This window comes from Aulonocara stuartgranti, assembly GCF_965226115.1.
Source record: "Aulonocara stuartgranti genome assembly, chromosome: 2".
NCBI classification, from domain to species: Eukaryota; Metazoa; Chordata; class Actinopteri; order Cichliformes; family Cichlidae; genus Aulonocara; species Aulonocara stuartgranti.
Window position 1 is genome coordinate 13,318,852 of NC_138940.1, and position 25,477 is coordinate 13,344,328.

The 25,477-nt window shown below is 40.0% G+C and overlaps 1 protein-coding gene across 3 annotated transcripts in view; it reads left to right on the forward strand.

Moving 5' to 3' along the window:
• Positions 1-25,477, forward strand: part of shtn3 (shootin 3) — a 510,884-nt gene that overhangs the window by 362,438 nt on the left and 122,969 nt on the right. The window lies entirely within an intron of this gene.

Sequence of the window (25,477 nt, forward strand, 5' to 3'; positions counted from 1 at the left end):
CACAACAATGTAGGCTTAGTTACCATACTTAAACATAATAAATAAACTTATTTACCAGTGTTGTGTACCTGCCTTGGTTGTTGTTAGATGCTCCATGAACCAAGCAGCTTTCAAATTTTTCTTTCAGTTAACTTCAGAGTAGATTCCATAAAGATTGGTTAAGTTTCATTAAATAACTCTTAAATTGTTCATAACATTTGCAGCTTCATTAGCTATCCATTGTAGTATGAATCTTTTAATAGCAAAAATGTACAACAGTTTGGAATATTTCTTTGTTTTGTTTTGCATCTGGTGGAATTTGAAACACATTCTGAGTGAGTCATTTTTCTTACACAATTGTTTTTCTTTTTGTCCTGTAGGGTAAAAGAGAAACTGCTGATCTTGCCAGATGTGCAGCTGCATTTGCTATTGGTGTGCGGGAGCAATGCCACCTATCACAGGTACTGCTTCATCTGATATTATGGGGGTGTCATTGTTAACTTGTTAATAAGTCTGGTTCAATGTAAGGCTGCAACTAATGATTTTTTTTTCATAATCTGTCCACTATCTTTGCAATTAATTGATTGTTTTTCATCGCTGGTTTTATTCAGCTATTACTTTCACCTATATAAGTTATTAAGAACAAATGTACATTACGAAGAAGTTAAGCACAAGAGTTGTGCAGTTCACTGCAATGTATGTAACTCTGGGCACACTCAACAGTTTAAAATAGGCTTAACAGTGTAAAATGTGTTCACTTTTAGGCATAAAAGACAAATGAAGTAGAATTACATAAAAAAAATAAATGAGGCAATCATTTGTTCACTTTTTCTGTTGTAACCTTTCATGCTCCTCCATCTTGCTCGGTGCAATGTGTTTGTGCCACGTGAGTCATGCATGTGGCATGTCATGCAAAACAATGCCAATTATTGGCTGATTTCTTCTTCTACTGCTCCACTGGTAAATTACAACATTCAGTGGCTCATTAATTTGAGCTAAAGAAATAGAGTTGCATTTTGCTTCTGTTATATTTTCTATTTACGCTTTCATGTCTCTGATGTGTTTTTTTTTCCCCCATCAGAGGAGTGTCAACAACATTGTCCTTGGTGTCCAACAGTATCAAACAGCTCTTCTGACGTCCTTGAGGGGAAAAATAAAGACCATCCTTGAAAGGCAACCTGACAGCAATGGACCTTTACAACAAGAAGTTCTTTCAACACTGGACAACTTTCAGGATCCCTTTCCCATATGTGCAGCTTCAAACCTACAGGACCGTGTAACACAGATGCATTTCAACCCTGTCACACCTGAGGAGATCATCATTTCCAATTATGCCTGTAGAGTTAAAAAGGGAGAATCGAGAGTTCTTGCAATCAAAAACAAGTCTTTCTACTACATTCCTTTGATTGAAAGTTTGAAACAGCTTTTATCCAATTCAAGACTATTTGACATGCTCAGTGCTGGACCTCAGAGTTGCCCCAACGCCAGTTTTTTGTATGACATTAATGATGGAATTATTTTCAAAACCCACCCACTGTTTTCAAAGAAGAACTCTGCTTTACAACTGATACTCTATTCTGATGAGATAGAAATGTGTAACCCCCTAGGGTCACGTGCGAGTGTAAATAAACTACTAATGTTTTATTACACCTTAGGCAACATAGACCCTAAGTTTAGATCAAAGTTGGCTTCCATCAGACTTCTCGCAATCGCAAAGTCTAGGGACATAGATGAGTGTGGGGTAGATATAATACTGCGGAGAATCAATGAGGACTTGAAGTTACTGTACGATGGTGTTATGATTAACACTGTCAATGGGGAATTTTATTTAAACGGAGCAGTTGTTACTGTGTGTGGAGACACTCTTGCCCAGCATGAGCTTGCAGGATTTAAGGAAGGAGTTGGTTTTGCGTATAGCAAATGTCGTCATTGTGAGTGTACTTTTGATGAAATGCAAGAAAATTTCAATGAACATAGTTTCACCAGACGGACATTGGACGGACACATTAGGCAGTGCATTGAAATAGAAAGGGCAACTACCGAATTTTTGAAATCCTCGCTCAAAACGACTTTTGGCATAAATAGACAAAGCAAATTAGTTGATTTCCCAGGTTTTAATCTCATAGAGCAGATGCCACAGGATATTATGCATGTAATTCTTGAAGGAGTGGCACCAATGGAAATTAAGTGTGTGTTGAAATACCTTGTTTTATCTGGAAATTTGGATTTGGACTTGTTTAATTCTGCCATGCAGAACTTTCCTTTTTCATCAGTGGACATACGTGACAAGCCTTCACCAATTAGTATTGCTACTTTAGCTTCAAGTGACAACAGACTCAAACAATCCTCTGGACAAATGCTTATATTGATCAAGATTGTGCCATTCTTATTGTACAGTGTTGTAGAGAAAAATCCCTTTATCCAGTTTATTTTGGATTTAATTGAAATTGTTAAAATACTTTTTGCCCCAGTTGTGTCTTTACAAACTGTGTCCAAACTAAAAAAATGATAGAAGATCATCTTAAACAATTCAGGCAACTATTCCCAGAAAAAAATGTAATACCAAAGCAACATTACATGCTGCATCTTCCCTCTCAAATTATTGCCCTGGGACCTGTAATACGTCATATGTGCATGAGATTCGAGTCTAAACACAGTTTTTTTAAACAATGGTCATCCAAATTAAACTTTAAGATTGTGTGCAAGTCTCTTGTAAACCACAATCAGCTGCTGGAGTGTTGCCAAAGTGAAGCAGGAACTGAGCATCCGATATTTGTAAATGAGAAAGAACTAGGTCCTGTATCAGAGGTTGCTAATATGGACCATTTGCAATCAAAGGTTGTAGATTTTTTGGGGATTGAAGATGCTATACATCATGCCGTTAGAGTAAAGTGGCTTATTTTACATGGAAACAAATACATCTGTGACAGGTCTCTTATACTCATTTCAGCAAATGGTTTAAACCCTATCTTTGGACTTGTAAAAAACATTTTTATTGTTAATAGTGTACTTTATTGTTTTGAATACCAGGTGTATGAAACCTTGGGTTTCAACAAAGACTTTCTTGCCTATGAAATTGCAATTCCCAACCTTGCCCAAGCAACTGAACTGACTGATGTTGAAGACCTACTTGATTTTACGTCATATTACCCAGTCAATTTCAGAAACAGTGTCTATGTTATGACAAAATATAACCTTGAAGATGTCCTTTCTTTAAAAACCTGAAATAAATACCTTCCAATGAGTGACTTTCTTATTTCAAGGAAAAAGGTGAATGTTTCTTATTTTGAGATAATTTTTGTTTTACACTCTATCTAAAAGCTATTTTTGCTTGAAATAAATGTAAAATGGTTCATTTTTAGATATACAGACTAAATAAGGAAAAAAAGTAATATATACTTGAAACAAGTCTAATCATCTAACACATGAGACTGGAAACTAGCTTGTAATGTTCAAAACAAGATGGACAAGATAATCTGGCTAAAATTAAGACAATAAATCTTGTCAAGCTACAAGGAATTTGCAGTGTATTTATGCTGCCCAGGTCTGTCTGAGCTGCAAACCTGACACACTTTCAGCTTTTAACGATGTAAAAAAGTATTTCTGCAGTCATATCCAAGCTCCTGGCACCTTTGATACAACACAGAACATAAACTGACAGATTGCATGCAGCATATTGATTTTCCAACACATGATGAGGTCAGAGTGACCACACACCCTGCAAATAAGATTTCATTATCAAAGCAGTTTATCCAACATTGCACCATTAAACTTTTGAGTTACACCTGTGGACACACAGACAAACACACTTTCCTTTAGTTCCCAATACTCAGGGTTGTTCGTGTGTAGATAGGTCCATAAATATTCGGACGGAGACATTTGGACAGGTTAATTAGAACAAAAGGATTTTCTGGTGGTGTACATCACCACAATGAATTTTAAATGAAATAACCCAGATGCAGTTGAAGTGCACACTTTGAGCTTTAATTCAGTGGATTGAACAAACAGATTTCATAAAAATGTGAGGAACTAAAACATTATGAAATGCACTCCCTTCATTTCAGGGGCTCAAACGTAATTGGACAAATTAAATAACTGAAAATAAAAAGTTCATATCTAATACTTGGTTGAAAATCCTCTTCTGGCAATCACTGCCTGAACTCTCGACCTCATGGACATCACCAGATGCTGGGTTTCCTCCTTTTTAATTATCTGCCAGGCCTTTACTGCAGCAGCTTTCAGTTCCTGTTTGTTCCTGTTTTTAGTCAAGTGAAATGCTCAGTTGGGTTAAGTTGGGCTCAATCTGGTGACTGACTTGGTCATTCAAGAATATTCCACTTGTTTGCTTTAATAAACTCCTGGGTTGCTTTGGCTGTGTTTTGGGTCATTGTTTATCTGTGTTATGAAACTCTGCTCAATCAATTTAACTGCATTTAGCTGGATTTGAGCAGACAGTATGTATCTGAACACCTCTGACCTCTATGTTTTTCCAGATCTGTGCTGGCCTTTTTAGATGTTTTTAGCAAAGTCCATTCTAAACTTTCTATTCTTGAGGCTTATGAGTGACTTGCACATGCAGTGAACTCTCTGTAGTTACTTTCTGTAGTCTTCTCTTTATGGTAGACTTGGATATCAACACACCTTCCTCATGGAGAGTGTTGTTCACTTGGTCGTCTGTTGTGAAGCAGTTTTTCTGAGTTTTTCTGATGATTCTGCGATCATCCACCACTGTCGTCTTCCGTGGATGTCCAGGTCTTCTTTCTTTGAGTTCACCAGTTATTTCTTTCTTTCTTTCTCGGGATGTACCAAATTGTAGATCTTTTTTTTTTTTTTTTTGCCTGTCCCGTTTGGCTCTTTTGCCATCAGAATTATTGTCTAAAGGCGAGGAAAGATGCCCAACGGATTTACTTTACCAAATTGACCATCCCAGCCTTGCCATAATGGTCCATTTGATTCACCTTTTATTGTTTATTTTATTTTCACTTGCTGAATACGGGACAGACTTGACTGGGGGAAAGAAGGGGAGAAAGAAAGAGGGAAAGAGAAACAGCCGAGAAGAGGGACGGGGGAGAAGGGCAAAAAACAAAAACCAACAGAATAAGCAGAGAAAAAAAATGCATATATCGATCACCTGGATCACCTGTTGAGAAAGAAAAAAGAAAACAAGCAGAAGAGAACAAGAGTAATAGAATAAACAACATCACAATGATATATGGGAATATGACAGTAAATACTAAATATTAAACATTATTGTGCAGCACATAAGATCAACAGAACACAGTGTGCTTTGAGGTAGGAGCCAAAAAGGGTGTAGTTTGTGGGTGTGATCACCCGTGTGTACACCTGTGAGCATGGACGCGCTTGTTTTTTTAAAAGGTTCCTTCATGTAATTGTAACCCAGTGTTAAAAACGGGATTAAAAGTATAAATAAATATTGATAAAAACAAAGTTAATTATAATAAATACTGATAAAAAGCATGTAAACATAAGTTTAATTAATATGTACATATGTATATGTAATGTATAAATGGTGTGGGGGCAGGACTTAGTCCTGTAGAGTGTGTTTGTCAGATCCACTGAGCGACCAATCATTGGCCGGTCTGACCCTCCCCCAGTCTGTGCGCTGCTCAGACACCTGTGTGTGCCTTCGTGTGTCAGTCAGATACGCCAGAGACACAGACGGTGAAAGATCAGTTTACCCGTGCGGCGAAGAAGCTAGCTGGATAGTGAAAGTCCTTTTTTCGGCGAGAATAATAAGAGTGATACTGTATTCCAGAGGCCGTGAGCCAACGTGAGCACTGTGAAGCCCCGTGTAGCATTTGTTGCTTCGCATGGTAAGTCCCAGGCAGCACACGTGCGCTAGCATAGCATGCTACTTGCCGCTAGCTCCGATGCTAACTTCCGTTAGCCATTTTGCAATGAAAGTGCCTTTTCCGAGGCTAAAGCAATTAGCACTGAGTCTGCTGCACTTTATACGAGATGTTCTTTAAAGGTTTATGTCACATTACTGTGGTATTGATGTATAATGTATGGTTTTGTGCGATGTTGTTATGTTAGCACATGTTCCCTTTTCTCATGGTGCTAATTATAGTTCTGCACACTAAGTATTAGCAATGTGAAATTAAGTGCCTTCACCTGCACTTTACTTAGCTGAAACTTGATAAGTCTCAAGCCAATGTGTATTTCTAATGCACTACTGAGCTATTTTGTATTGCTTTAAATGTGTGTTTCCTATGCACTTTTTCCCTTTGAAATGAGAATAATTTGTTGTACAACATAGAATATTTTGAAAGAAATTTAGAAGCACTACAAGCAACCAGTAGTAATAATAAGTTACAGGCATGATAGCTTAAATGTTGAACTACTGTGTTCTGGCCTGGTCCCCAGGTCAGGTTTTTTCCCTTTGCTTATTTGGATTGAATTGGTTTTGAGGACCTGAGAAGAATCGAGGATCCCTTTTCCAGTACTGGATGGCGAGCCCAGCCCAAAGAGCCGGATGAACTGGTAGATTGTAACCCGACTGGTTACAAACGCACTGAGTGACTAGTGAACATTGAAAGACTGAAATTGACTTTAAAAAAGACAATATATCCTTAGGTCGACTATTTGTGGGGTTTATTTTATTTTGTTTTTAAGAAGAGCGCTCTACTTTTGTTAAATGTGCACAACTTTAATAATTGTTAATAAATGCAATTGTGTTTTCTGCACCTACTGTGTACAAGTCCTCTGTTGTCATACACCCTTGGCTCCTAGGAATCTAGAACCTGTCTGATCTGGTCCATATTTCCCTTCTGTCCTTGTACTGTGGTTAAAGGTAACTATACTGCTGTACTACATGCAAAGAAGGCAAGAAGTAGCACTAACAGGTCTAGTATTGCACCACCAGTGTTACATAATGATCTGCTAGAGGGTGTGGGGGGGGGGGGGGGGGCACATCCCCGTCCTCCAGGGCATGAAGCAGGTATGGAGGAGATCAAAACTCCAGACATACAGAGGCCCCCAGAACACAAGAGACCAAGGAAGACTAACAGAGGGGCAGCCGCGCCACTGTCCCAGAAAGAGCTGAGAGTCCCAGATGAGGGCTCACTCAGCAGCCGCGGAGCAGAAGCCAGGGGGGGTTGCAGTGACACGTCCATGAGCTCCGCCGGCAGCCAGCTGTGCCTGAGTTACCGAGCCCTGGGCCGAGAGGCCGGGGGCACCCCACCCCCGAAGTGGCCCGAGTGAGCCCCATGCTCCAGGCCCCGATAAGCAGCTGCCAAGGAGTGAGCCAGTGTGTACCTGGACGCCCATCCCCGGACACAAAGAACCACCAACGCACCGATGTCTGAGGGAGTCCGCCACTGGCAGGGGAATTGGTGGTGAGGGGAGATAGGCCTCCAAACCTTGGAGGGCCTGAGATGTCCCCAGAGAGGTGGCGTCTGATACCGAACCTGACATATAGACACAGAAATACAGGCACACACATATACAAACATCCATTCCCACCCTCATGCTCTCATATGCACTTACTCCACACTCAACCAACGTGGAGACAGACATAAAGAGACGCTGTACACACAATCACACTCCCCAAGCGTACTCTACGAACCGGGTCTAGGTACCCTTGCCCCTGGATCTCCAAACTGTAGATCTTGCCACTCCCAATTTTTGGGGTGGGTTTTTTCTGTTTTCACAGTTTAATGATGGCATGTTTCACCTGCATGCAGAGCTCCTTTAACCACATGCTGTCTGTTCACAGCAGCATCTTCCAAATGCAAGCACCACACCTCAAATCAACTCCAGGCTTTTTATCTGCTTAATTGATAATGACATAATGAAGGAACTGCCCACACCTGCCCATGAAATAACCTTTGAGTCAATTGTTCTATTACTTGTGGCACATGTTAAGGAGCTGAAACTCCTAAACCATCCATCCAATTTGAATGTGGATACCCTCAAATGAAAGCTGAATCTACACATTATGTCCTTGTCAATTATATAACTATAATTGGGCAGGGCAGGGATAGAGTTTGAATCCACTGAATGGCTACCCTGATGTACCCCTGAGCAAGGTACATAATTGGGTTAAATGCAGAGAGGAATTTCCCCATGGGGATCAATAAAGTATACATCATTATTATTATTATTAATTATTGGAATACATTTCAGTAAACGGGTAAGAAAAAAAACACACAGATTGTGTCCAAATATATATGGACTTGACTGTACATGCAGCTCTGCAGCAGTTTTGTTCTGAGTTTCAAAGCAGCCAGCAAGCTGACGATTTCCGGCATCAATCTGCTGCTGCTGCTGGCAACTCAACTGGCGAAACAGAAATATAGATTACACCCAAAATATACACACGCGCACGCTTACACACCCTCTAACATTTACACTTGCATGCACATTACCTTTGGCTGTTATTATCACACTGCACCAACTCAGGGAGTCTATGTGTATTGGATGAGTGGCCAGAGGCTTTGAGTATTGAGTCCTATAACTGCAGCCCGAGCCGAGCAGGATAGCGTCAATGCAAACTTGGGAAACAGCAGGAGGGAGGGAGCAGTTTTCTGGCTGTTTCTGCTGCTCTCAGCCAGGAAAATGAGCACAGACTTTAAAATGTCATTTGTGGATGCTGGGAAGATTAAACGTACTTGTATACCTTAGATTAAAAAAAAAAAAACGAACATATTTGACAGAAGAAGCCAGGGAGGCCTCTGGCTGCTTGGTGGCGGTTATTAAAGCTGACTGTATCTGTCTGGATTGGCACATAATAAAAATGCACACAAAATCACCTTTAAACTCTTCACCTGCACATAAACCTTTGTCTTTATCTTTTTTTTAAAAAACATTCCTTCAAGTTTGGTCTGAGTCAATACCGCACAACTTCTCCAAACTGCCCTTTGAACCATATCCATTATATTTGTATTGTATTCGAAACTGCATATAAAATATCAGCCGAGCATTATCTCTGTTTGAATTTCCTTCCAGAACTTCAGCGTCTTCCAACCACTAATCTTTATTTAAGCCACCTTTCATTGGTGACGTCTTTCAAACTGTAATCTTATTCCAAACATTCATTTTAAAGTTCACTTCATCTTGTTTTCTACCTTGAATTCAAAATGCATAATAATTAGATTCCCAAAGGCTTAAAACTTTATCTGAACCATGGTTTTCCTTTTAAGCTTTCATCATTTTTGTTCCTTAATTTTCAGTCAATCCTCCACTTTCAACTTCATTCAAATTTTGGTTTTCAATACCTAACTGTGCAGCCAGGCTCTCGCTGTGACTGTCATTTATCACAGCGTGAAGCACAGCAGTGACAGACCCCCAGCTGTAGGCTACATCACAACACGCCTCATATATTCCTCCCCAGTTTAGTCTCCCAAATGTTTAACACATTGACAAATGTTTGAAATGTCCTTATTGACCGGCAGGTCTGGTGCCGACCGAAGGTCTCCAGTAATTGATCAAGTTTGAATGTTGAAAGAAGTCCTGGAGAAAAAAATATGGAAAACAGGAGGCCTTGGTTAAACCCCGAAAAATATGAGAAATGAGCAAGGAGGGTACGATATAGACAAACGGGAAGAAATAATAATTAAAATGAACGGGATCGAGTCAGGAGGGTGGAAAGGGAAGCAATGTGAAATAATGATACAGGAATAATCTCAAGTAGAAGCAGAGTGGAAGGTGAAATAAGGGAGGAAAATAAAAGGCAGAGTGAAGGGGGAAGGTAAAGAGAGCCAGTTAAGCACTCGCTGTTTGCATCGGGGAGCTGCAGGCCTGAATGACAAAGTCCCCATTAAACTGAGATGGAGTCTCCTGCCTGCAGCAAAGAGCAGCCAGCGCTGAACTCACTCAGGTGGATCCATTACATGGGCGTAATTAGCAAGAGAACACAGTGATTTCCAGAGCCAAGCTACTGCTGCAGTTTACAGAAGAGCTGCTGAAAACCTTCACAGGAAGCTAAATTATTTCTGAGGGGTGGTAACCCCTTATTCAGATTAAGCACTGTTATTACTCTGTTTAAAGTTTTTCAGTCTCACACAACAATCTTCGAGCTCACCATAGCAGTCGTGTTTAAGTTCATTACTAAATCGCCACCGAATGTCGATTTTGCCTCTGGTTTATGGTCTTGCTATTCTGAACCACATGGTATCATATCTTTTCATACTGTCATATGTGTCCCAACCTTTCTTTATAATGACTTTTTCTCCCTCTCAATCAATCCTAATCATTCCAAGTCCCAACAAAAGAAGGATTCAGAGCATCACTCAGCCATCCACTCTTTATTCAGTACTGGTCTGCTGGAGTAGGAGCTGCTCAGTGCTCACCTATCCATGCTGAGCCATCCTTGTCAGCTTCTTACTGATGGGGACTAGCCTGTTTCCAGATGTCTGTCGTGGTAGCCTCACTAGCTAAGATGCTCCAAGTATTTACAGCAACAGCAAGCTCTAAGCACCATGGTGTTCTGGGGAACATCCAGTGTGGACTGGAGCACAAGAGAAGATTATAGACAAACTGCAAATTTGAAGCCAAAATCAATCCATGTTAGAATCAAGAAGAACTACTGTCTAATCTGTTGTGTTTTCACACACAGTTTAAAGGGGGTTAAAGTGGACTTGATGGTCGTTTTGTAGTTGGAGCAATCTATTTTCCAGGATTCAGCATGAATATGTTGATATTCTTGATATGTTATGTATGTGAATCTTGTTTGACTGGCATTTTGCTGAAATTATCAGTGGATACATACAACATCTGAATGGAATAAACCTTTGTACAGTGTGTGCTCTGCAACAATCTAAATATAAAGGAAAACAATCTTAATTTGAAAAGATCCAGATTATAATCGAGTGCAAATTATTTGCCAGTGCAGTAAGATGACCACACTTGGTGAGATTTCTTGAAATTAAAAAAAAATACATTTATATTTTGGACAGTGAAAATCACTTAAAACACTCACTGCAGGTACTGTATTAAGTCAAACAAAACTAGCCTGCTCTTCTTTAGTCTTCAATATAAATTTCTAAACTTATCTCACTTTTTTTCTTTCAGTGTGGCTTCTTCTCACACTGAAAAAAAGTGATTGGCCAGCTCTTGGATTTATGTAAGCGTCTTGCGTGTATTTAACACAATTGCCTCATGGTTTAAAGTTAAGTGTCACTATATAGTTTAGAAACTTCATAATATGCAGAGTGGGTAGATTAAATTGTTCATATCATGTTCGAGTGAAGTAGTCAATGATATAACAATGTTAAATCTCACGACACTGCACGGGATTTCAGTCTTGCACACTTTGGATCGTGGTTTGAGGAAGGCATCCATCTCAGTCAAGTCAGACAGCCACCTCTACTTTTTTTGGTAAACAGAAAAAAGTAAATTGGGTGGTTGTTACATAAAAAAAGTCTACCTTGTAATTTGAACACATAATTTTCATGTTTCTATCTTGAACGTAATTAAATCATGTAGGATCTGTACAAAATTCAACAACTTAATTTGTTCTTGTTGAGATGACTTGATATAATCTAGTAAGAGTGGTTAGTTGCTGGACTCATGAAATTAACAAGATCACATGAGATTTCAAACTGCAGGAAAATCACTAGAGTTATAAGAGGCAGGATAACTACACACACACAACGTGTATGCTATTGCTTTTTATTGTGGTTTAACCTGTCAAGGACAAAAACGTACAGAAAATTCTGCATCAAGCCTTGAAATCATAGCTTTTCGTCAATCATGGGTTGGTGACATGGTGGTTAGCGCTGTTGCCTCATAGTAAGAAGATCCTGGGTTCAAATCCACAATATGGCTAGTTTGCACTGATTTCTCTCTGGGTATTCTGGTGTCCTCCCACAGTTGAAAGTCATGCAGTTATTAGAGTCAGCTTAGGTTGATTAGTGATTCTAAATTCACCATGAATGTGAATGCAAATGGTTGTTTGTCTCTATGTGATTGACTGGTGAGCTGTCCAGTGTGTACCCTGCCTCGTAACCTACCCCCCCTGCAACCAGGATAAAGATAGGAGGATGTTAGTTGTTGTAGATCCATTCAACTTTTATGATATCTAGACTTTGTTGAACATTATGTAATATGAAGACAACATGTAGTATTTAAGTAATCAAGTAGTACTGTGGTAAAGGTTATTGAATAGTGTTGAAATAAAATGACAAAATTGTGAAGGATTAAAATATTCCAAGAGCTCAACTTACTTCATCTAAACATGTTTTAATCACGTTTTATGAACACAAAATGCACAGGTTTATTGACTATGAATAAGTTGTGTTGATTTAACTCAGTTGTTTAAGTTTCTGCCAAAGCAAAACGTTTGTGTGCAACCAGTGTCCATTACTGAATCAAGTAAATCCAACATGACCTTTTTTTCAGTGCACTTTGAGATAAAAAATCTTAATTTTGATCTGAATTCAAGAATTGTTATTGATCGACTTACTGTGTTAAAACAAGACAAATCATTTACACAAATTGAATGCAAGCACAAAATACAACAAGCTTTATTTAACTCACTTCTCCAAATAGCAGCAATTTCTTAAAGCATTGCACACATGGGGGGAGGGGGGGTTGCAGCTTGGAGCTTATTCCAGTTGCCAAGAGGCAAGGTCAGACAGACAACCATTCACACCTATGGATAATTTAGAATCACCAATTAACCCCGCTAACTCCTTGTGTTTGGACTGTCGGAGGAAGCCAGAGCACCCGGAGAGAGCCCAGAGGGACAACATGCAAACTTCACACAGACAGGCACAAGCCAGATGGTGGAGTTAAAGTCTGGACCTTGTTGCTGTGAGGCAGCAGCGCTAATTACCACATCACCACGAGCCCTGTGCTAATGTTTGTATGGCAAATGTCTAAGTGTGTGAATTGTCACTAGGAGGTCTTGAAACAAGCTTTCACACCTCAAAACTGCTGTAGCATACATTTCATCTCAAACAGTGTCTTGGTGATATAATTTAGTCCAGTATGCATTTAAGTATTCAGTACTAATATCAAGACTTAGAAACTAAGTAAAAATTAAAAGACCTATGTTATCAAAATAAAATCTAGGCTGTGATCTTGCTTTGTGCGTCACACTGAAAACAAGATCAAAAAGACTTTTTGCTGGAAATAAAATTGGCCATCTAACCAAGTCGTACAATCTTTGTGGTGTGTAGCAACAAGCAATCAAGTCTGTTAAACCCATACAGGGAAGAGGAGGAACTCATTTCAGGGGTTTGTTGTTGAGCAACATCAAAGGCAGACGCTGAAGCAAAACCTGCACAGTGTCTGCTCGGTTTGGGAGTCCTTAAGGCCCGATCTTAACCGAGATGTGTCTGTCATCAGATCGGCACATAGCACAACGCAAACAGAAACACTGTGCAGTGAATATGGAGCACAACCAGGGTTATTTGCTGCGGTATCCTTGGTCTGATTGCTGCTCTTCTTTAGTCTTCAATATAAATTTCTAAACTTATCACACTTATTTTTTTTCTCTGAAAAATCTGAAGCACATGAACACAAATTGTTTGCTCATGGCAGCTGCTATCTTGTTGTTTGTTGATTCAAAGATCTGCCTTGGCCACAGCTACACCTATCTGACAATAATTTCAAGAAAAGCACATTTTAAAAGTGACATGATAGGATACCAATATAATACACGGAAGTCGCTCAGGTTTGAAATAAAGTTTCTCACTGGAGCAGAGAACTTGGCATTGATCACATACTGTAAAAGGAGTCCATAAATGGGAGGTGAAGGGAAAAAATAATGATGGAAACCTGAGAAGGAGGCAGGGTTCCTAATGGATTCTATATCTCTGTTCAAAAATGAAAATAAAATAAAAATGAATGTTGCCGCCACCTACATCAATATACATTTGGTTGTTTTCCCATTGTATCCTTACAAATGAATAAGAATATTCCCCTGCAAAACCATATCAGATGCAAGCAGAAACTAGTGCAGGATATGAGTTGTGTTATAAAACGCAACTGTAATTAACTAACAAGTGTAAGGTGAAAGTAACAATAAGCAGTATGGATTTTGCCAGAAATAACCACAATAGAGCATAACAGAGACGGAGATTAAAAGAAACCCTCGAGGTATACGGATGGAAAAGTATGAAAACGGCCCGAGCACAGGCAGCCGCAGCATCCTGAGACAAAAGGAATAAATGAAAATATAAACAAGCTCATCCTCCGGCCCTTCTTCCATCGCTTTTTATCTTCTGTTTGCTCTTTCATATGTGAGAATCTTTCCATCTATCTGTCTCTGTCAGCCACTTTCATTTTCCTGCATCTTCTTCACCATCTCTCATTACATCATCTCTCATTATTTTGCTTTCTCTCGCTCTCTCTGCCCATCCCTCTCTCCCCCGTCTCAGGCTTAATTGAAGCAGTAGCAGTGGGGCGATCAAGGCGATACCTGATTAGGAGGTTAAACCGATGGTGCAGCCCGATGGCATATCAATTTGCTAATAAAACAGGGAAATGATTATATCAGTAGGACGCACTCACCGACACTCTCCCTTATTTGATTTTCAATACAAAGGTGTTTTATTGGTAAAAAAAAGTCAAAGGGAACTCATTGCAGTGCAAAGCAATGTGTTTCTTCTAGTTCACTCATTCTATATCAGCTATCAAATCACTCAGATGGAGAGAGATAAGACGAGGATGGACCTTTTTGTCCTGTAATGTATGAAGTCAAGCATTAAATTGTAGAGTCTAAGGATTCGTCCTTCCTTCAAGAAAAGGTCTCCAATTCCAAATCCCGTTCATTAGGTGGCTCACAGCCTAAATCATAAATTCAAACGATGAGCAGCTGGGCTAGAAAAATGTTTATTGATGCGAACGGTGTCAATTCAGGGAGTGAAAATAGTAAAAAGGCAGCTTCTTCAGGAAGCACATGTAGGGAAACACGGACAGTTGTGATTGGATGTCACATTGTGATGTCACGTCAGTACAAAAACACATGCAGATATCTAAGGACTCACACGCCACTGATATGGGTTCGCCCTGGGACCCATGGGTGTTTAATATTTCAAAGCACTCTCTGATAAATTTCATTTATATACAATTAATTTTCAACAGTTAATATTATGTGAAGAGCGGGCAAAATATTCCTAATTAACCCTTTAAACCCTGGGGGTTCCTGTAGCAGTGCCAGACGGCAGCTTCATATTAAAACTGAAGTCACTGCAGTTTTGAGAAGTTTACCAAGCGTGACAGAGTCGCTGGAGAGGACGCCATACTACGACTACACTCAGACTGAGTGAAGCGTCTTCCTTTCCGATTCATCAAAAAGACGAGGTTGATTTTGGTTTGATTACTCTCCAAGGTCTGCATGTTGCTCTGACACGGCGATATTTAAATATTCTCTCAGGTGCCTCATATACAAAGAGCCAAAGAATTTGGCTTTAACATGTGAAGTGCTTATTGATTTTTCTATTTCTTTTATTTCCTCCAGGCAGATTGATTTGGCGTGACACAAATGTGTTGATACTGAAAGTTTTGGGAATGTGGACTCTAACCATAATGATAGGTGTTTTTTTTTGGTTATCTGATTGCTTACATTTTTTTAAACCACAGAATTTTCATTTTGCAGAGTAAAGATTCCAAGACCCATAGAGAACAGGATAATATGAAGATGTTATAACTCCATCAGCTCGTAGTAATTAGAACATTGCCTGGATGAACTGTTGCTGGAGTTCTGTTTGAAAGGCTGGAAACATGCAGTCAGCTGAGCTGTAGATGAAAATGCTGAAACGATAACACCCAGAAGAACAGATTCACCTTTCTGGGATTTCCTAACCTGGATGATTGACATGATTAAGCATGTATCAAGACACTGCTGCTGGAGTTTTAACCTCTAAATGTTACTCTAGCAGTAACCACCACCCTTCCTTACCTGTAGTTAGGGGTAAGACAGTCGGGCAGTTTTGTTTACCATCCATTCTCTTCTTCTTATCCATATCAGTCACAGGGGCTGGAGCCTATCCCAGCTGTCACAGGGCGAGAGGTTGGGTTGTTTTCTTCCCAAAAGAAGAAACACACTATGAAAGTGACATGAAACATTTAAAGCACTTTTATTCACATTTAACAAAAACGTTGATTTTTTCTTTTTTCCTTAACCGGGCCACTTGTGTTACCTGAATGCAGCCACAGATGGCAGTCTTGATGTGAACTGTGTGAACTCAGGTGTCTGATGTGTGCTTTATACACCCTCACACACCTCCTGTTGTCACTGATGCAGAGCATAAATGTAGTGTGTGTGTGTGTGTTTTGTGAGGATTCCTATGAATATTATTTGCAGTAGATGGATTTGATGATGGCACTAGCTACTCACTTATTAGGTGTGTTGTGCATTATTTTATGCATTGCACACAAATCTCAACCAAAAATCCACTGAGGGCAGTGCAGTCCTCACTTCAACGAAGTATTCAGAAGTTGTGTGGTGTAAAGATCTCTTGGACTCAGATATTACTGTATGCTGTTATGTTGCTGTTGGTCTGGGGTGTTTCATGACCTCTTCCAGTTGCATTTTTCTTTCATTGTAAACAAATTCATAAATTTGCAAAGCCGGTATTGTGTTGTGATGAGCTGAAATATCATTGTGATTGTCCTAAAGATCAACGAAATATTAAAAAAATAATCAAATTCAGTTGCAAGGGGCATTTTAACAAGGAAGGCAAAATCACAGGTGTTATATGTATACTGACTGTGATAGTGATACAGACACTTCTATTGCCATTCTATTCCATGTCATGTCATTTGTCCTGCCTTCCTTCTCTCACCCCAACCAGTCGCAGCAGATGGCCCCGCCCCTGCCTGAGCCTGGTTCTGCCTGAGGTTTCTTCCTGTTAAAAGGGAGTTTTTCCTTCCCACAGTTGCCAAAGAGCTTGCTTATAGGGGGTCATTTGTATTATTGTAGAGTCTGCTTTACAATATAAAGCCCCTTGAGGTGACTGTTGTTGATATTTGGAGGTGTATAAATAAAATTGAATTGAGTTATTCTATTCCACAGATCACTCTAATAATGGTGACAGTGGATTTTAGTTGCTTCCACCTGTGCCATGTGTGCTGTATGTCAAAATGTCTTCCAGGGGTGTTTTCATGTAGTTTCCTGTAATTTCTTTGATCTGATTCAGTTCACAAATTTGCAAATTTGTAGATCTTTCCGGTTTTTTTCCAGCTACAGCATGGATTTTGCTTTGCAATGGAGGAGTTGTACTTACATCTTATGCCATCAGCTTGTCCTAGGTCACGGTTTCCTTCCACATATAGTTTTGCAAAAATTGCATAAAAAGCACTTGCAACAAAAACATAATATTCCAGAAACATGCTTTGCCGATCCGATCAGATGTTCGTAACACTTCCTACGTTCCTACGACATCAGCGCGAACTATCACATGTCCACCATGACCTGCCCAAAACCGGAAGTGACGTCATTTTCGCGGAAATGTAGTTTTTTACCTTCAGGGCCTCATCAGCCTAAACTGGTGTTTTTAAAAGTTATGTTTGACTTTATGCTTTTCTGTGTCGTTTCTGGGATGCTTAGAACTCAAATTGCACTGCTGGAAATTTATTTTATTTTGATGCACATGCTGTTTTTGTTTTTTTTTTGCAAATTTGCATTATAATATTTATTTTTGTTTTTCCTCCAGTATGTAAAAATTGGTGTATTTCAAAAATAAAACTATGAAGACACTCAAAATAAATTTCCTGTGGTGGGAAACTATTTTTTGCAACTTTTTTGTATTTACACTTTTGAGGGATAAGCCTCTTAAATTTCTCTAACTAGAAATATATGTAAAAAAAACAAAAACGATTTTCAATTTTTTTGTAGTTTATTGCACTTTTTTGCAATTTATGTAATTACTATGCACGTAATGCATACATACATATTAAAATATGGGCTATAATGGTTGTATTGATGTATAGCAACTTGAAATGCTCCCAAAAATGGCTCCACAGCATGTAAAAATAGAATATAAGCTCTGGCGGATTTGGTTCTACGGTAGGTCTTAAAGGGTTAAATTAGACTGGTTACTACATTTAAAGAGGGATCCTAATCTTACAGCTTAAACTTCCAAACAAGCTCTTCTTCTGCTTCAGTGCTCTTTAAAGTTTGGTGTGAAGAAATATGTCTGACAACACTTTTGGGATTCGCGGGAACCTTGTTACCCAGTCTCCCTTTGGACCATTCAAATGCTTTTTGTCCAAATAGAAGGAAAAGTACAGTCTGAAATCAGAGGAGTGCTGGCTGTTATAGCAACAAATTACTGGCTAAAAGCGTGATTTTCAAAAGCGATGCTCAACTATCACGTATGGGTCTAACATCCATGTGTCAGCCTTCTTTTGGCCCTGCAGCATATCTCAATTTGGACCAAATAGCTGGAACGGCCATTTTCTCCATCTTTTGGTGTAAAAATTTGAGCACTTTAAGGCTCCCAGTCTGTCCATATTAAATTCTGATGTCATTCTGGCCACTTGTGGGAAATCTCTGCCTCCAGACAGGAAGCAACTGATCCAAACTGAAGAGTCGAATCCAAATATTTTCCTAAAGCAGCCACGCAGACTGTTTCCTCCAACTGTTTTCTGCCATATGGGACCGACAAACCAGTTCAATAAATGAGAGAAGTTGGTCACCTAAATATGGTAATATGTAATATGTTGCTGAAGGTTTTGCTGCAGTTGTAGTTTTGTTCTGTTAATGTAAAACAAGGGGGGGGGGGGGGGGGGGGGGTACGTTTGGGGTTTTCAAAATCGTTGCATACATATTTAACCCTGAGAGCTTTGTTTTATTTCATTAGAGCTTCTCTCCCTCTGGTTACACTGCTGTATCACTGAGGCTTCAGACAACATTCATGGTTTTACACACACACACACAGCCAATTCTTCTTGATCATGTTGTTCCTCCCCAAGTGATTCTGAAGTGCCCATATGTACTGTTACAGTATATGAAGTATGGGAATAAACCTCTCTGGGAATAAACCCATACGATAGATAGATAGATAGATAGATAGATAGATAGATAGATAGATAGATAGATAGATAGATAGATAGTAGGGGTGCAACGATATTCGTATCGATATTGAACCGTTCGATACAGTGCTTTCGGTTCGGTACGCATATGTATCGAACAATACAACATTTGTAATTTATTTTATCAATTTTCCTTCTGACGATGCTGTCTGTGTTGAGCGCTCAGTGAATCTGTGTTCGACTACTCCGCCTAGGCTGCACTGTCGAGCGCAGATCCACTGAGCGCTCAACACAGACAGCATAGTCAGAGGGAAGAGCGCAGGGCAAGCTAGCGAGACAGAAGTTAAGCTCTCCTTGCAACAGGCAAATTGAACGTCATTCAGATCTGGCGTTTGGAATTATTTTGGTTTTCATGTGACGTATGACCCTGAAGGTAAGCGAGTCATGGACTAAAGTAAAACAGTATGTTGAATGTGCCATGCAATGCTCAATTACATTGGTGTGAACTAGTGTGTTAGCGCAGTTAGCTCGTTAACGTGTTGGCCGTCTAGCCCCATGCACGGAGTGATCGGCGGTAGCTCGTTAACGGAGATTTGCCGTGTTGTGGCGTTAAGGTAATTTCAACGAGATTAACCTGAAAGCACTAGCGGGAACACAACGAATATGACTGCACATTTACGCCGACATCATCGTAGTGCAAAGACAAGTGGAAGCAGACAAAAAAAAGCAAGCATGCTACTAACTTTAGCCGAGTCATTTAGACAGCTGTTAGCACATGATTCTCCTTATGCTGCTGAGAATATAGCCCAGAAGAAGCGGATAGTATAGCTTTTATTTTGGAAAGAGACATTTCTCTGTAATAAACTCTCTTTTCCAAAGATGAGTGATTCCTCAATCAGATACAGGGCTTGCAATATCGCTAGCCCGACGTCCCGGAGCTAGCGATTTTTTCAGTCGGGCTACCAAAATCTATCTCTTCCCTGCCCGTCGGGCTATTGTAGGAAAAATATATGTCAATGCTTTTGCATTCTTTCGGAAATGTAGCTGGGTAATTATGTCATTGGCATCGGTGAGCCACTGTCAATATGTGACATATTGAAATCGCGTTTGAATTTGCGCTTGTTTTTTTGCTTTCACTTTGCAATCGTGCGAACTGTGTATAGAGAGCGACAGCACTGATCTGTGAGTGATGATAATTTGTGCACCAATTCCTCTGACATCGTCTTATTAATCGTGAGCTTACTATGCAAACATGACAAGTGAAATCTCCCGCAGCAAGCTTAAACATGTGAGAGGTTGATCGTGCAGAGAATCGCTGAGCTTATGTGAGTGAGTGTATAAAAGCATTTCAGTTCTGCTGAGCCAAATAAGACAGGTCAGGGTGAAGAAGTGACAGCCAAAGAAAAGCTTACCACAAAACGGAGAAGTTATGACAAATCAGACTATGAGGCAAAAAGAAAGTGCAGCTTTATGGTTTCATGGACAAAAGAATTTCTGTGGCTGCAATATGATGAGCTAAATAACCAGGGCTGCACATAAGTGGTCCGCAGGTGCGCATTCGCTGTCAAAATAAAAAACACGCACAAGGGTTAGGGTTAAATTCAAAAACTGTACTTTTGAGTTAAAATATATATTTATAATTTTAATAAATGACAAATTAAAAATGCATAAACATTTTTTTGTATCGAAAAAATATCGAACCGTGACACCAAAGTATCGAACCGAACCGAACCGTGAATTTTGTGTATCGTTGCACCCCTAATAGATAGATAGATAGATAGATAGATAGATAGATAGATAGATAGATAGATAGATAGATAGATAGATAGATAGTTTCATGTTGGATCGCTGCGATGTAGAGGTCAAATGTGCTGCTATCTGGTTAGCAGGCTAACTGCCTCACCAACCCAAAACATCTTTGCTTTTCACATTTGATTTATTGTTTTAGTTAACTGATGCAACTGATATAATGAACTTTCAATAGTACTCTTGTACACCAACCAGAAGCCAGGAGCCAGATACATACAGTGGGGCAAAAAAGAATTTAGTCAGCCACCGATTGTGCAAGTTCCCCCACTTAAAATGATGACAGAGGTCAGTAATTTGCACCAGAGGTACACTTCAACTGTGAGAGACAGAATGTGAAAAAAAAAATCCATGAATTCACATGATAGGATTTGTAAAGAATTTATTCGTAAATTAGGGTGGAAAATAAGTATTTGGTCACCTCAAACAAGGAAAATCTCTGGCTCTCACAGACCTGTAACGTTTTCTGTAAGAAGCTTTTCTGTCCCCCACTCGTTACCTGTATGAATGGCACCTGTTTGAACTCATCATCTGTATAAAAGACACCTGTCCACAGCCTCAAACAGTCAGACTCCAAACTCCGCCATGGCCAAGACCAAAGAGCTTTCGAAGGACACCAGGAAAAGTATTGTAGACCTGCACCAGACTGGGAAGAGTGAATCTACAATAGGCAAGCAGCTTGGTGTGAAAAAATCAACTGTGGGAGCAATCATCAGAAAATGGAAGACATACAAGACCACTGATAATCTCCCTCGATCTGGGGCTCCACGCAAGATCTCATCCCGTGGGGTCAAAATGATCATGAGAACGGTGAGCAAAGATCCCAGAACCACACGGGGGGACCTGGTGAATGACCTGCAGAGAGCTGGGACCAAAGTAACAAAGGTCACCATCAGTAACACACTACAACGGCAGGGAATCAAATCCCGCAGTGCCAGACGTGTTCCGCTGCTGAAGCCAGTGCATGTCCAGGCCCGTCTGAAGTTTGCCAGAGAGCACATGGATGATACAGCAGAGGATTGGGAGAATGTCATGTGGTCAGATGAAACCAAAGTAGAACTTTTTGGTATAAACTCAACTTGTCGTGTTTGGAGGAAGAAGAATACTGAGATGCATCCCAAGAACACCATACCTACTGTGAAGCATGGGGGTGGAAACATGATGCTATGGGGCTGTTTTTCTGCCAAGGGGACAGGACGACTGATCCGTGTTAAGGACAGAATGGATGGGGCCATGTATCGTGAGATTTTGAGCCAAAACCTCCTTCCATCAGTGAGAACTTTGAAGATGAGACGAGGCTGGGTCTTCCAACATGACAATGATCCAAAACACACCGCCCGGGCAACAAAGGAGTGGCTCCGTAAGAAGCATTTGAAAGTCCTGGAGTGGCCTAGCCAGTCTCCAGACCTCAACCCCATAGAAAATCTGTGGCGGGAGTTGAAAGTCCGTGTTCTTCGGCGACAGCCCCAAAACATCACTGCTCTCGAGAAGATCTGCATGGAGGAATGGGCCAAAATACCAGCTACTGTGTGTGCAAACCTGGTAAAGACCTATAGTAAACGTTTGACCTCTGTCATTGCCAACAAAGGTTATGTTACAAAGTATTGAGTTGTATTTTTGTTATTGACCAAATACTTATTTTCCACCCTGATTTACGAATAAATTCTTTACAAATCCTACAATGTGGATTCATGGATTTTTTTTTCACATTCTGTCTCTCACAGTTGAAGTGTACCTCTGGTGCAAATTACTGACCTCTGTCATCATTTTAGGTGGGGGAACTTGCACAATCGGTGGCTGACTAAATACTTTTTTGCCCCACTGTATGTATCTGGCTCCTGGCTTCTGGTTGGTGTACAAGAGTACTATTGAAAGTTCATTATATCAGTTGCATCAGTTAACTAAAACAATAAATCAAATGTGAAAAGCAAAGATGTTTTGGGTTGGTGAGGCAGTTAGCCTGCTAACCAGATAGCAGCACATTTGACCTCTACATTGCAGCGATCCAACATGAAACAGTGGAGAAGCAGAGCACTCCAGATGTTGCATTTTTCAGTTCTACCATCTTGTAAGTCGTGTTGAATACAAGCAGTTAGTCAATGGAATGGCAACTAGCAATTAGCAATCGTGCTACGAACTGGAGGTCTCTACTCCACAGAAATCTGAGCCAAGTCATGCACAGAAGATATGCTGTACATAACTTTAACTTAGTTTTACCTCGACTTGAGAAAAATAAATAAAATACTTCCATCCTATCCTCCTGTCCTCTCAAAAAATATAAAATTTTTCAAAATAAAACCTAAAGCGAAGATCAAATTTACCATTTTCTAAGTGAATAAAACTGCAGCAATAAGGCTCTTCAAAGTTTGCTGGCTGCCAAAATCAGTGGTTCTTACCTTGTTAACACGTGAATCTGCAGATGTTGCTTTAAGTACATTTTGGATTCAGTGAGCATAGACTGCAATTCAGCATGTGCAGAGAGTTTCAAGGGTAGTCTGTTCGAGAGATGGCGAAAGCATCTGCCGGGTAAAGTTGAGCATGAGGGTCTGTGGCACCGAAGTGAGTGCATACAGCTGCAGTGAGCCCCAAGGGGGGAAAAGATTCAGTGAAAACACAAGCTGCTTAAAGCTAAATGTTGTCACATAAAGCTCAGGTGGGTTAGCAACACTATTTAAGGCTTTCATTTATGTAGCTGGCAGCTCGGTGATATAAAAGCAAAGCAGGTAGAAGAAGGAGGAAGCTTTTCCATGACTGACTTTGTGTGAGTATGTACACCTGGACACCTGGTGTACCTGGACACAAATCAGTACATGAGACCGGACAGATGAGGAATCATGTTAAGAAATGCTGAAAAACTGGAAGTGGATCCGTGTCTATAAATATGAATCAGAAGATTCAGGTTTTCTGAGCTGTCACAGTAACATAATGGAGCATGTCGAGTGTCAGGTGGTGGGGTGGAGAGTGTTGTCTTTGACACCAGAGAATTTTTCTGACAACACCTCAGATAAAGATGTTACTCATCAGCAGTTTGTTTTTTGTAACATTTCTATATCAGATCAGTTGAAAGCATTTCCAGATCATAAAGATATTCACAGCACCGATTAGTCAGGATTGGCATCTCGAGAGACGTTAGTACTGACGTGTGAATCTTATGTCATTCCCTCAGCTGCCTCAACCCAGCTACCGTAAACACACAAGTAATTTGCCAGGACGAACGTACCAAGGCTGGAAAAAGACTGGCCACAACATCCAAAAGCCGAAGGATGATCTGAAGGTCTTTTTTCAGAATTAGAACCACTACAGCTGACAGCACCCACAGCCAGTGTGTATCTGCCATAAATAATCAGGTATTAAATGTGTGTGAGGTATTAAAGTGTCAGCCTTTATAGTTTTTCTACAGAGAATAATACAGAAAAAAGTCTCTATTTAATTCATAAAGAATACTGTCCCATTGTCCAGCAGCTCTTCCTCTATTGTTTGCATGCAGCACAACATGTATCAGTACACACACACACTAACAGCATAAAAATATCAGTCAGTGCATGAACGCTGGAACATTTTACTCCCTAGAAATCGTCATTAGCTGAAAAAGTCTAACAACACTCTAAGCTCAGTGTACGTCCAGCATGAAAGTGAAGATTTAAGAGCGAAAAAGTTCTGTTTCAAATAAACACGGACGAATGAAAATAGACAATTCAAGGAGGGGAAGTGAGCAGAGGATCAGAGAGAGAGAGAGAAGTGAACCTGGAAGATAAACCTCCATCAGCAGCAGCAGCTTAGAGTCTAATAAATGTTTGGTGTGGAGTAAATTGCCTGCTGGCTGCTGGTGTTTGACCACAGTCTGCTCTGTCACAGAGCTTTACAGCCTCTGAACTCGCATCTGAAAAAACCCATATGGGGCTCTTACATACTCTCTCCACTGCTGAGGCCTGGAGAGCAAATAAACATTTATCTGCTCTGTGGACACGGGAATATAGGGAGGAAAAAAGAGCATGTTAATTCAACAAGCTAGACAAGGTGGCCAGGATTTCATCATCTCCTCGTCCTCTCGCTCCTTCTGTGTTTAACTTGAGTTTTATTGTGTGTAATGCTTACATTCTTCTCATTTCTCTGACTCCATCTGGTTTATCTGCAGCTTTAGTTCTCTATTTGCAACCAGCAAAAAGACCACAACGGAGTCCCGAAGCAAGCGCTAAGCCAGCTTTTATGTCGGGAATACAACATATTTCAGATGAAGCTGGATTGGTTCCTCCTCTGATGCCGCATGTGTTTATCACTGAAATCATCTGGTGGAGGATTTGGCAGCAGTAAAAAACCTGTGTGTATGTTTTTGGCTCCATATGGCACATAAAAGCGCAGGAGGGTCTCTGCGATTTTGGTAATAAACGACACATTTTTAGCTCAGGGTTGTGTTCAGTGCCGAAGCTGTTTTTAGCTTATTATTATTTATTTATTTATTTATTTTGTGCTTGAACAAAACAAGTTGCTCTTATAAACAGCAACTGTTACACCGAGTTGGTAAACGATGGCAGCACTAGCAAAAAAAACATCTCTATGAACATAAAGACACAATACTGGCACTGACAGCATGCATAAAACATTTTTTCAGGTCAGATGACTATTTAAAAGCTTTTGTTGCAAAAGAAACTGAAACATAAGCACTAAAACAAACAGCAACAATAACAGAACACTGTTATGGAAATCAGTAATAAAGATAAAAATGACAGCATGCTTCTGATAAATT